Source organism: Euphorbia lathyris, chromosome 8, assembly GCF_963576675.1.
Source record: "Euphorbia lathyris chromosome 8, ddEupLath1.1, whole genome shotgun sequence".
Classification (NCBI taxonomy): Eukaryota; Viridiplantae; Streptophyta; class Magnoliopsida; order Malpighiales; family Euphorbiaceae; genus Euphorbia; species Euphorbia lathyris.
Genome location: NC_088917.1, coordinates 33,586,632 through 33,598,560, shown reverse-complemented (window position 1 = coordinate 33,598,560; position 11,929 = coordinate 33,586,632).

Sequence of the window (11,929 nt, the reverse complement as noted above, 5' to 3'; positions counted from 1 at the left end):
ACCTAATTCCCTTTTATAGTCACAACAAAAGCTAAAAGGGCAAAAAGGTAAATTATAGGAATAAAAATGGGCATTTCCAGGTCTTCATAGGGCCAATTTAGCAAAAAGAGCCGGACTTGCGTTGCTGATTCGCGTTCTGTCTCGACGAGACAGAAGTTATCTCAGCGAGACAGTGGCTGTCTCGGCGAGACAGTAGTTGTCTCGGCGAGACAGCATGTGGCCGGGTCCGCTTCAGCTCCTCGTTCTCTCGGTTGATGCCTGATTGCTTCCTAAAGCTCCGAGGAGGTCCAAAAAGTCCTGAAAGACACTAATCATGCCATAAGGTAAAGGAAACATAAAACCGACCTAAAACACGAAAACAATAAACAAAATAGTTGAAAATAACTAAGAACAGTGAATGAAATGCACCTAAACATCTATGAAATATGGAAATATCAACCTCCCCACACTTGAACCTTGATTGTCCTCAAGCAAGAAAGGCAGACATTTTAGAAGGAATTAAATCACATAGCCCTCGGGCTCTTGACATTTCCGGATTATTTCCAAACAAAACACTTTACTAACTACCCTTGAACCGAAAATGATAGAGGGGTCGCCTTGTGAAAACTCATTCTCAAAGGTAATTTCAGTAGCCCAAACTCTAAGAAGATAGATAGAAACTTAATCTTGTTTAGCCAAAAATGAACAACCAAATCATTCACCGTGAACCTTCATATTAAATTTCTAAGGTTGCTAAGCTAAATTAATTAAGTTACTTGGCAGTATGAGGGGCCTTTTGTACCGGTTGAAACGCATGGGTAACGTACCCCCGGTCATACAACCCGATCACAAAACCAAGGCGTTTGAAGAATTAGATTCCCTCTTTCCATTTTCTTTCCAATGTGAGGGGCCTTTTGTACCGGTTGAACGCATGGGTAACGTACCCCCGGTCATACAACCCGATCACAAAACCAAGATGCTATGCATACTCATACCAAGAATTTGTTTGTGCAATTGCACTTATTGAATGTAGGCATTGGAGTAGGGCGGAAAGAGGTATTTGGAGATTTAGATTTTTTTTTTTTGGATTTAGATTTTTAGTGCATTTATTATTAAGAGTAACTTCAACTACTTCCGGTAACACGATTTCAACTTAGGTTGATATTCAGATTTCACAATTTTGGCTTCCATCATCTTCTTAAAGGTGGGCTACTTATTGCACTAAGTATCAAAATTAAGTACTGGGGACACGACCTCATCATCAATTATTCAAGGGTAACACTAAGATGGCCTGTTTGTGTAATTTTTTCTTTCGATGAAGTTTCCGAGGGGATATGTAATATAACAACTCTAAAGTGTTTCATCCATTTCAAGCGAAGAACCAAGACTTAAGGTTTAAAGGGAGGCTTTGATTGACTCTACAAAACATACAAAACAGACACGACAGACACGGTGACAGCAGATGCACAAATGCAACACACAAACAGTTTAAACAAACCAAGACGAAACGACAAGAAAACGAAACGACAGACATGTAATTTTCTATCCTAATTTTCCCCTCCCCATACTTAAAGCATGCATTTACTCCCAAAAATGCAGGAAAGTAAAGTTACAAAAATATATAAAGGGAAAAGAAAATAGGATATGGACTCCCTCAAGGGTGGCGATCCATCCAGCTGCGCATATCGGACATGAATCCGTTGACGTCCATGCGGAAATCGCGGAATTCATGTGTCAACTCCTCCAAGTTGGCCTCCATGTTGGTCATTCGTTCCTCAAAACCGCTTTCCGGCTCTGCTTGATATTCATCATCCTCCTCTTCGGAGCCGAGGTCCATTGGCTCAGAGGAACCTGTACCTGCAGATTGAAAATCTCTCCACCACATTCCCGACTTGTGGAGGAGCTCAGCACGCAACAAATAATTCGAATCTAACAGTTTAAAATTCTCAGAATCTTTTAACTTGAAGGTTGCCATGGTTCCCTCACATACCGCTAGACGGGAGATAATATGGCCAAAAGGGAGGGAAGTTCGCTTTGAAAAGCGAACCCCGGCCATTAAAGTCCAGATAAAGTGGGCCATTCTAGGAGGTTTGTTTTGGGTCATACACCAGAGAAGTAAAAGATCGGCCTCACTAACCTTATCGGCCTCGGGGAGGCCGACAAGGTTAAATGTAATCCATTTATGCATTAAGCGGGTTTGAGGATCGGTGATGTTCTTATTTAACGTTTTGTTTTTCTTAAAATCAAAAATCCCCGAAAGCTCAAACCAAACATCTTTATTAGTGAGGTCCTTATCCCATTCGGTGTAATCGCCCTCTTTAAAGCCCATGACTTTATTAAATTCCGCCTCAGTCCAATTGGATTCGGTATTATCAATCCTATAGTGTAGCGTTCTTGCACCCTCGTCGTCAGTGTCGATTCGGAGGGTAGTAAAGAACTCAACAATATAGAATTTGTACAATTTGTACCGTCTATCATCCAATTTCTTCCACCCCATACGGGTTAGGATTTCTTTAATTCCCTCATCCTTACCCGCTTTCTCAAGTAAAGGCCAGTCAAAATATCGAGGGTGAGCAAGTTTGTAATCTTTAAATTTCAGGTATAGCTCCCCCTCATCAACAGATTTAATGGAGAAAGGGCAGAGATACTTACGTGATAGCTCAGACGGGTACGGGGTGTCTGCTTGCTGTGATGAAGCTCAGGGCCTAGGAGGGCGTGGAGCCCTCCATCGGAGTTGCCCAGAATCTTCAAGCGGTGTTTGCTCCTCGACCATTCGATTCTTGCCTTTGGACCGCGTGGTACGGGATGATTCTGCCATGACCTAAGTTCACAAAAGGAAAAGAAAAATAGCAAGAAAACACAAGAAAAGAAAAGTGGGTAAGAAACCTAAGAAAAGTTCACAAAGATAAATAAATATCAAGATTGAATCAAAAATAACTAAGTGAAAAAAAAAGATAAATTAAAATGAATAAATAGCAAGAAACCTTACAAGAAGTATTAATGGTGGAAGAAAAACAACAAATTGGAAGGAAGGATGTGGGTTAATGGTAGAGAGAGGTGAGAGTTGGTTGTATAGAGAGAGTTTGTGGTTTAGGGTGAAAGAAAAGAGGAAGAAAGAAGTAGGTGATGAAGATGGAGGGATGGAATGGAGGTGTAGAGAGAGAAAGTAGGGTTTTGGTGAAGAAATTGGGGGGGAAAGTGAGGGGATTTCGGCTGGAATATCAAAAGGTAGGGTTTGGGGGTATTTATGATGGTGTATGGGTGGATCCAGGCTGATGGGCCTTGGATCCGCGATGTGTCTCGGCGAGACACAACGCTGGGTGAGTCCCTACGTTACCAGGGACTGCCTTGTCTCGACGAGACAATAGTTGTCTCGGCGAGACACAACGAGAATGAGAAAAACGTCTAACAAAAATTACGACAGACATTAAGTGCGATTAAAATGTTCAAAAACGTAATGTAAAGAGGTTCTAATCTGGGGTGCCTCCCAGGAGCGCTCAATTTTATAGTCTATGGAGCTTATAGACTGTCCTTCTCCCTCAGGACGGATCATCCAGACATAGATGCTCGATTACTCGAGGCCCGTCATCATAGCACTTTAATCTTTGACCATTAACCTGAAACGTCTGATTCTTATCGTCTTTGATTTCAACCATACCAGAAGGGAAAGCTTGTACTACGGAGAATGGTCCACTCCATCTGGACTTTAGTTTACCAGGCCACAGCTTTATCCGGGAGTTAAATAGCAGAACCTTGTCCATTGGCTCAAAGTTGCGCTTAATGATCCGCTTGTCATGCCACTTCTTCATTCGCTCCTTATAAATCTTGGCATTCTCATATGCTCCTAGTCGGAATTCCTCCAATTGGTCCAACTGCAACAACCGCTGTTCACCTGCAATCTTATTATCAAAGTTTAGAAACCTAGTGGCCCAAAAGCCTTGTGTTCTAGCTCTACAGGCAAATGGCATGCCTTTCCATACACCAATCTATAGGGAGACATGCCGATTGGCGTTTTAAACGCGGTTCTGTATGCCCACAAGGCGTCGTCGATTTTTAAAGACCAGTCTTTCCTAGATAGGTTCACTGTTTTTTCTAAGATGCTTTTCAACTCTCTGTTAGTTACTTCTACCTGGCCACTAGTCTGAGGGTGGTAAGGTGTGGCCACCTTATGTGTGACTCCATATTTCTGCAAAAGCTGTGAGAAAAGCTTATTGCAGAAGTGTGAGCCGCCATCACTAATGATGGTGCGAGGGGTGTCGAAACGCGTAAAAATGTTCTTTTACAAGAACTTAGTCACAACCCTCGCATCATTACTAGGTAAAGCAGCAGCTTCCACCCATTTTGACACGTAATCGACTGCCACCAAAATGTACTCATTGTTAAAGGACTTGGGGAAAGGACCCATGAAGTCTATCCCCCAGACATCAAATATCTCACAAACCAAAATAGGACTAAGAGGCATTTCATGTCTTTTTGATATACTTCCAGTTCTCTGGCAATTACCACATGACTTTACAAATCTAGCAGCATCGGCAAAAAGGGTGGGCCAAAATAGGCCAGATTATAATACCTTAGCTGCAGTTTTGGTCGGGCCATTATGCCCACCTACCTCTTTAGAATGGCAAAAAGCTAGAACTGACTCTACTTCACTTTTAGGGATACAACGCCGAATGATATTGTCGCCACATACCTTCCATAGGAAAGGGTCCTCCCAGTAGTACTGTTTTACCTCATGTAGAAATTTCTTTCTCTGCTGATAGCTCAAATCTAGGGGTATGACCTTTCCTGCAATGAAATTAGCATAGTCAGCGAACCAAGGTACTGATAAAATTGCCATTAACTTCTCATCAGGGAAGGATTCCTTGATGTCCTCAGAGAGGATCATCTCGTCCTCCTTGTTCTCCAAGCGGGAGAGGTGGTCAGCTACCATATTCTCGACTCCCTTCTTGTCTCTTATTTCTAAATCGAATTCCTGGAGCAACAATATCCAACGAATGAGTCTAGGCTTTGCGTCCTGTTTAGAAAACAAGTACCTCAGGGCAGCATGGTCAGTATACACAATAATCTTAGAAAGCACAAGATAAGATCTAAACTTGTCTAAGGCAAAAATGATAGCTAGCAATTCTTTCTCTGTGGTTGTGTAATTTACCTAAGCTTCGTTTAAAGTCTTACTAGCATAACAAATAGGCTGACAAATTTTATCTTTCTTTTGACCCAAGCATGCACCTACAGCTGTGTCGCTTGCATCACACATTAGCTCAAATGGCTTGTCCCAATCTGGACTAACCATAATAGGGGCTTTCACCAATTTACTTTTAAGTTCATTGAAAGCATCTAAGCATGCATCAGTGAAAACAAAATTGGCATCTTTCAAAAGCAATTGAGTTAAAGGCCTAGCAATTTTGGAAAAATCTTTGACGAACCACCTATAGAATCTTGCATGCCCCAGGAAGCTTCTAACTGCTTTGACATTACAGGGGGGAGGTAGTTTATCTATTACTTCGATTTTAGCAGGGTCGACCTCTATCCCCCTTTCAGACACTCTATGCCCTAACACTATGCACTCTTTGACCATAAATTGACACTTCTCCCAGTTAAGAACTAGGCTAGTGTCCTCACAGCGTTGCAACATCAACTCTAGACTTTGTAGACAACTTTCAAAAGTAGATCCAAATATGGAGAAATCGTCCATGAATATCTCCATGAATTTCTCAACCATATCACTAAAAATTGCTGTCATGCATCTTTGGAATGTGGCGGGTGCGTTGCACAGGCCAAATGGCATTCGTCTATATGCAAAAGTCCCGTAAGGGCAAGTAAAAGTGGTCTTTTCCTGATCTTTCAGATCGACCGATATTTGCATATAGCCCGAATAACCGTCTACAGTCCAATAAAAACACTTACCTGACATTCGCTCTAGCATCTGATCGATGAATGGCAGTGGGAAGTGGTCTTTCCGTGTGGCGTCATTCAGCTTCCTGTAGTCTATGCACATACGCCAACCAGTCACCTTCCTCACAGGGATCAGTTCATTTTTCTCATTTAACATCACTGTAGTTCCGCCTTTCTTAGGAACTACCTGCACAGGACTAACCCAAGGACTGTCAGAAATGGGAAAAATTATACCTGCATCCAAGAGCTTGATCACTTAAGCCTTCACCACTTCCTTCATTTTGGGGTTCAATCGTCGTTGCGGTTGAACAGTTGGTTTGATCTCGTCCTCCATGTAAATCCTATGGGTGCATACGGAGGGGTTGATTCCCTGTATGTCTACCATCTGCCAACTAAAAGCGCCCTTGTGCGTGCGCAGAACTTCAATCAACTGTTCTTCCATATCCCTGGTCAGCTCAGAAGAAACAATTACAGGCAAAGACATAGGTGGTTGCAAAAATGCATACTTAAGGTGAACAGGTAATGGTTTAAGGTCAAGGATCGGTGGTTCCTCAATGGAGGGTTTTGGGAGGGAACCAGAATTACTTACTAACTCCTCAACATGTCGAATCCAATAACACCTTTCTGCTTCCAACTCACTTAATTCAATAAGTTCGCTTTCTAGCACTGTGATCTCAGCAGGTGCTAGACTTTGTTCCTGATCTTCCTGGAAGACATCTTCAACAATAACATCGTTAGTACAAATAAAATTACAAGAAGAAGTGTCTACCGGATACTTCATTGATTTCACAACGCTGAATTCCACTTTCTCATCGTGTAACCGAAGAAACAGCTTCCCTTCCTCCACGTCGATAAGTGTCCTCCCTGTTGCTATGAACGGTCTTCCCAAAATAATGGGCACCTGAGCATCCTCCTCAATGTCCAGAATTACAAAGTCTGCAGGGAAGATGAACTTGCCAACCTTCACGAGTAAGTCCTCGACAATTCCGGTTGGCCTCCGTACTGAGCGATCTGCCAGTTGAATGGTCACTGAAGTTGGACTTGGATCTCCCATTCCCAATTTCCTGTATATAGAGAGTGGCATCAAATTAATACTGGCACCCAGATCACAAAGTGCATACTTGAAATGTGTACTGCCTATGGTGCAAGGAATGCTGAAACTACCAGGATCCTTAGATTTTTTTGGCAGATTCGTGCTCAACATAGCAGAGCATTCCTGGCTCAACATTACAGTCTCATGGTCCTCTAACTTCCATTTTTTTGTGATTAGCTCTTTAAGGAATTTCCCATAAACAGGCATGTTTTCAAGTAGTTCAAGAAAAGGAAGATTAATTTCAATTTTCTTAAACACATTTAAATTTTTTGCATATTCCTTATCTAATTTAGTCTTGCGGCTTGGATAGGGTAGGGGTACCTTAGTAGGCTGAACATTTGGGTCCGCAAACAGTTTAGGGTTAGGGACACTTACCTAATCTGGAGCGGGGGTGGCTGGGGAGATTTTGTCAGCGAGATGCGACCCAGAGGGGTTGTCTCGCCGAGACACTATAGTGTCTCACCGAGATGCCTCCAACGGCGGGTTGTCTCGCCGAGACACTATAGTCTCTCACCGAGACAACTCGGGCGATGTCGTATTTTCGTCGATCGAGTCTCCTAAGCGGCTTCTTACCTGATTGCCACTTCTAAGTTGGATGGCATGGACCCTTTCCTTCGAATTTTGCTCACTGTTTGGGGGTAGTTGTCCCACAGGACGTTCAGAGTTATTCCTTGCCATTTGCCCCAACTGCGTCTCCAACTGCTTCGTGTGAGCTTCATTCTGTACCATACGAGTTTCCATTCCTGAGACTCTCCCGTCTATCGCTCCCAATACTTTTATCATGGCATCCACCTTATCTTCCAGGGTGTCTTTTTTCTTTTGGTATTGGTTTTGATTTTGCTGAGGTGGTGCTGAAGAGGTCCCTTGATTGGAATTCCGAAATCCGGGTGGTCCCAAGGCTGCTTGGTTGTTGGACCAACTGAATCCCGGGTGATTTTGTCTCCAAGCGGGGTTGTAATTATTCTGATAAGGTCCATTATGCACTATGGGGCATTCTGTGCTTCTGTGCTCTCCCACGCAGATTTTGCATTTGAAGACTGGCGCGGGCGCTGGTTCGGACTTTTTCATCTCAGCCAAGACAAGATTAAGCTTTTTTGCCAAAGCTGCTACCTGAGAGTCTGACTCTGATGTCCCTACCGACTTTGATGACGGGGCCTCCACAACAAATACACCACATCTTGGGGTCGGCTTCTCTATCTGCCAGTGCGCACTACGCTCTGCTAGCTCCTTCACAAGGCTATAAGCAACTGCCGCTGTCTTACTGAATAAATTACCACCTGCAGCTGCATCCAAAGAAGCTCTGTTAGCAGAAAAAATACCAGAGTAAAAGAGTTGTACCAAATGGTGCTTTTCAAACCCATGATGTGGGCACTTTCGCAGGAGCTTTTGGAATCGTTCCCAAGCCAAGTGTAGATTTTCACTCTTAAACTGTTTGAAACAGTTAATATCGCTCTTGAACTGTGCCGTCTTGGACGGCGGGAAATACTTGGCTAGAAATTCACTGACTGTGCTATCCCAATCTGCTAGGGATCCTGGTTCCAATGAGGCTAGCCAATCTGCTGCTTCATCCTTCAAAGAAAAACGAAATAATGTCATGTATACATCTTCAGTAGTAACATTATTATATTTGAAAGTGCTGCAATAAAGGGTGAATTTATTCAAGTGGGCATTGGGATCCTCATGGTATTCTCCACCGAATTGTCCCGAATTTTGGATCATTTGGATCATCGCTGGTTTGATCTCAAAAGAAGCTGCTGCAATGGCAGGCTGCACTAAGCTAGAGGTAGCTGTAGGCCTCGTGGCCTTGAGAAGCTCCATGATAGAAGGTGGATTGGCCATCTCTTCCGGTTGAGGGATTTCCTCTTCAGGGGGGATGTCGATTTCTTCCACCCTAACCTGCTGTCTGCGTTCTTTCCTTAACCTGCGCGTAGTTTTATCAATGTTAGGGTCAAAACGCAAAGGTGAATAACTTCGAGAACGTCGGTGCATAAACTAAAAACAAAACAAAACAAAATAGCGTCAAGATCAAATTTCGATTTTTTTGACTTAATGTGCACTCGCGTGCCTCCCCGGCAACGGTGCCAAAAACTTGATGCTTCTTGGATATATAGCAAAATTAAGGTCAAGTATAAACCTATCGCAACAAGTAATAAAGTGTGCAAGCACAGGTCGAACCCACAGGGAGACAGGATTGCAGAGCCACTAAGTCTAATCAAACGTCCAAATGTCAAGACAAATAGAATTGGGATGGAATTGGCATTAACTAAATATGCAATTGATTATAAAGAACTGAAAATTAATGCTAGGGATAACAATTGGTGAGATTAATGGATGAGAAATCTGGGATTTCGGATCCTTTGGTTGAATCATATATCTAGGTCGAGAGTTAAGAGTTATTAAATCATGTCAGAATATAACGGCAACCATTCTAGAGAAGGTATGAATGTGATCAGTATTCTAAAACCCCTATTCACATGTGTTCAAACAATAGCTTGATTAGGCAATATGTTCTACAACATGTAAAGCATTACTAAGTCCTGTTTGGTTGAACTCTAAGCCGTAGCCCGAGTAAGAACCGCACTCCTAGTGTCCTAGCGAGGTCTGACTGTATGGGTTCAGTATAGATTCTCTCCTCTCGGTCTCAAATCTATCTAAAATTCTATTTCCTTTCGGATCAAGACATTAAGTACAGACAATCAGATTACAGTTGACAATCAAATCATACCCTAACTCTAAACCCAAATATAATCATTCACACCAAATTCACCTCCATCCCAGATCGGATGGAGATTAGCTCATAGATATGTAAATCAACACAATCATAATGATAAAGATGAAATCCATAAATATATATTGAAAATCAATAGAAGAGTACAAAGGAGAAGAAAACTAGACTGTCACTCTAGTGATCGTCGATGAATCCTCGATTGAAAGTCGCCAGAAAATGGAATGAGAGTAATTGAAAATCCCAGTTGTTATAAATGAGCCAAAGCCTAGCTTCTAAAATGTGGTTTGCTATAACAATGGCTGCCCAAAATGTTTCAGAAGAAGAAGATGATTCCTGAAGAAGATAACCTAATTCCCTTTTATAGTCACAACAAAAGCTAAAAGGGCAAAAAGGTAAATTATAGGAATAAAAATGGGCATTTCCAGGTCTTCATAGGGCCAATTTAGCAAAAAGAGCCGGACTTGCGTTGCTGATTCGCGTTCTGTCTCGGCGAGACAGAAGTTATCTCGGCGAGACAGTGGCTGTCTCGGCGAGACAGTAGTTGTCTCGGCGAGACATCATGTGGCCGGGTCCGCTTCAGCTCCTCGTTCTCTCGGTTGATGCCTGATTGCTTCCTAAAGCTCCGAGGAGGTCCAAAAAGTCCTGAAAGACACTAATCATGTCATAAGGTAAAGGAAACATAAAACCGACCTAAAACACGAAAACAATAAACAAAACAGTTGAAAATAACTAAGAACAGTGAATGAAATGCACCTAAACATCTATGAAATATGGAAATATCAGTGATATCAGAATATCGGAGTCTTCCTTATAAACTACCTCTGGTGACCCGAGAACACAGCACACGGTCAAACAAGGAACGAAGTCTGGCAAACTCTCTTTGATGCTTAAGTCAGTGAGGTATCTAGAAAGAATACCAACTTGAAAGCAATTTAGTAAGAGAGAAATGGATATTTTGTTACATACCTGTGTCTCTCACTTTTGAGCTATTTATTGGCAAATATTACTTACAAGTGGGCTTGTGTTATGTACACGTGTCAGTTCCTCATTGGCTTCAGACCCTATTATTTCGTTCTGAAATATATGTGAGCTTGGAGAGCGTGATTTTAGAGTCCAACCTTCTTATTGGTCCACATGTCTCCTTTAGGCAGCTCCCGAAGATAAGTCAATTAACCAAAGGTCAGTGCTATGACCGGAGTTAGGTTCGCTCCTGGGCCTTAATTGGGCTAGGCCCAAATGCTTATCTTGGAATGAGACCAAAGCCTTCAGATGTCTCCGCTAGTTTCATTATGAAATCATTTAGAGTTTCATCGATTAATTCGTTGAAAAGACACCTGACAATTATGACATCATCCTGAAATCATGAACTAGCCGCCTTCTTTATGAAGCAATAATTACCATTTATCACGCTTTATCAACCCAAGAGGAATAAAATCAGAAACGTTTTCCCTTTCCATTAATCTTCCCATAAATTGAAAAGAAAGATCATATGTCTGCCTTCCTCACTTATTGCTTCTTGCAAACTCCTTCATTTAAAAATTGTAAGTCTATGTGCGTTCCTTCTTTTATTTAAGTTTCTTTTATTTTATACCTAAATGGTTAGTCTGCCCTCTAAGAATGGAACCAAAAAAGCACGCGGTGGTAAACAAATAGTCACAACCAATACTGATGCTAATAATGTTGAAAATGCTAAGAATGTTGAAGAGGTTGAAAAGGTGGCCAAACCCAGAAAGATAAATCCTAGGGTTCCTAAATAGCCCTCTACCTTAACTCCCCTTCTTTTGAGAACTCTTAAAGAGAAACATGTCTGGCTTAGGTGAATGATAGTTTCACTTCCCAAAGATAATGAGAGAGCCCATCTTCCCCCTTGATAGGGGTCAAAAACCCCTATCTTTGGGTACGGTTTTAGGACGGTTTTTAGGGTTATTTGGCTAATAAGCGAGCAATTCTCGTATTTAAATGCTTTTGTGTGAGTAAGTTAGGAATTGAGAACATTCTATTTACTTTTCGTCGTTTAGGCTTGTTTTGTAATCAATTTAGGCAAATACGGCCGAAATAGCATGCGTATTAGAATTCTGTTATCTTTTGAAGCTAATTGGTCCGTCAAAAGTCGCACCAAACGAATCGTTTGCTCAAAATAAGCGATTGACGGATCAATTTGGCTTTTGGACTAATATTTTTCGGAGTTTTTATGCGTGTGCAGGTGTGAAGTCGGACGAAAAAGGTCGCGGAACTCA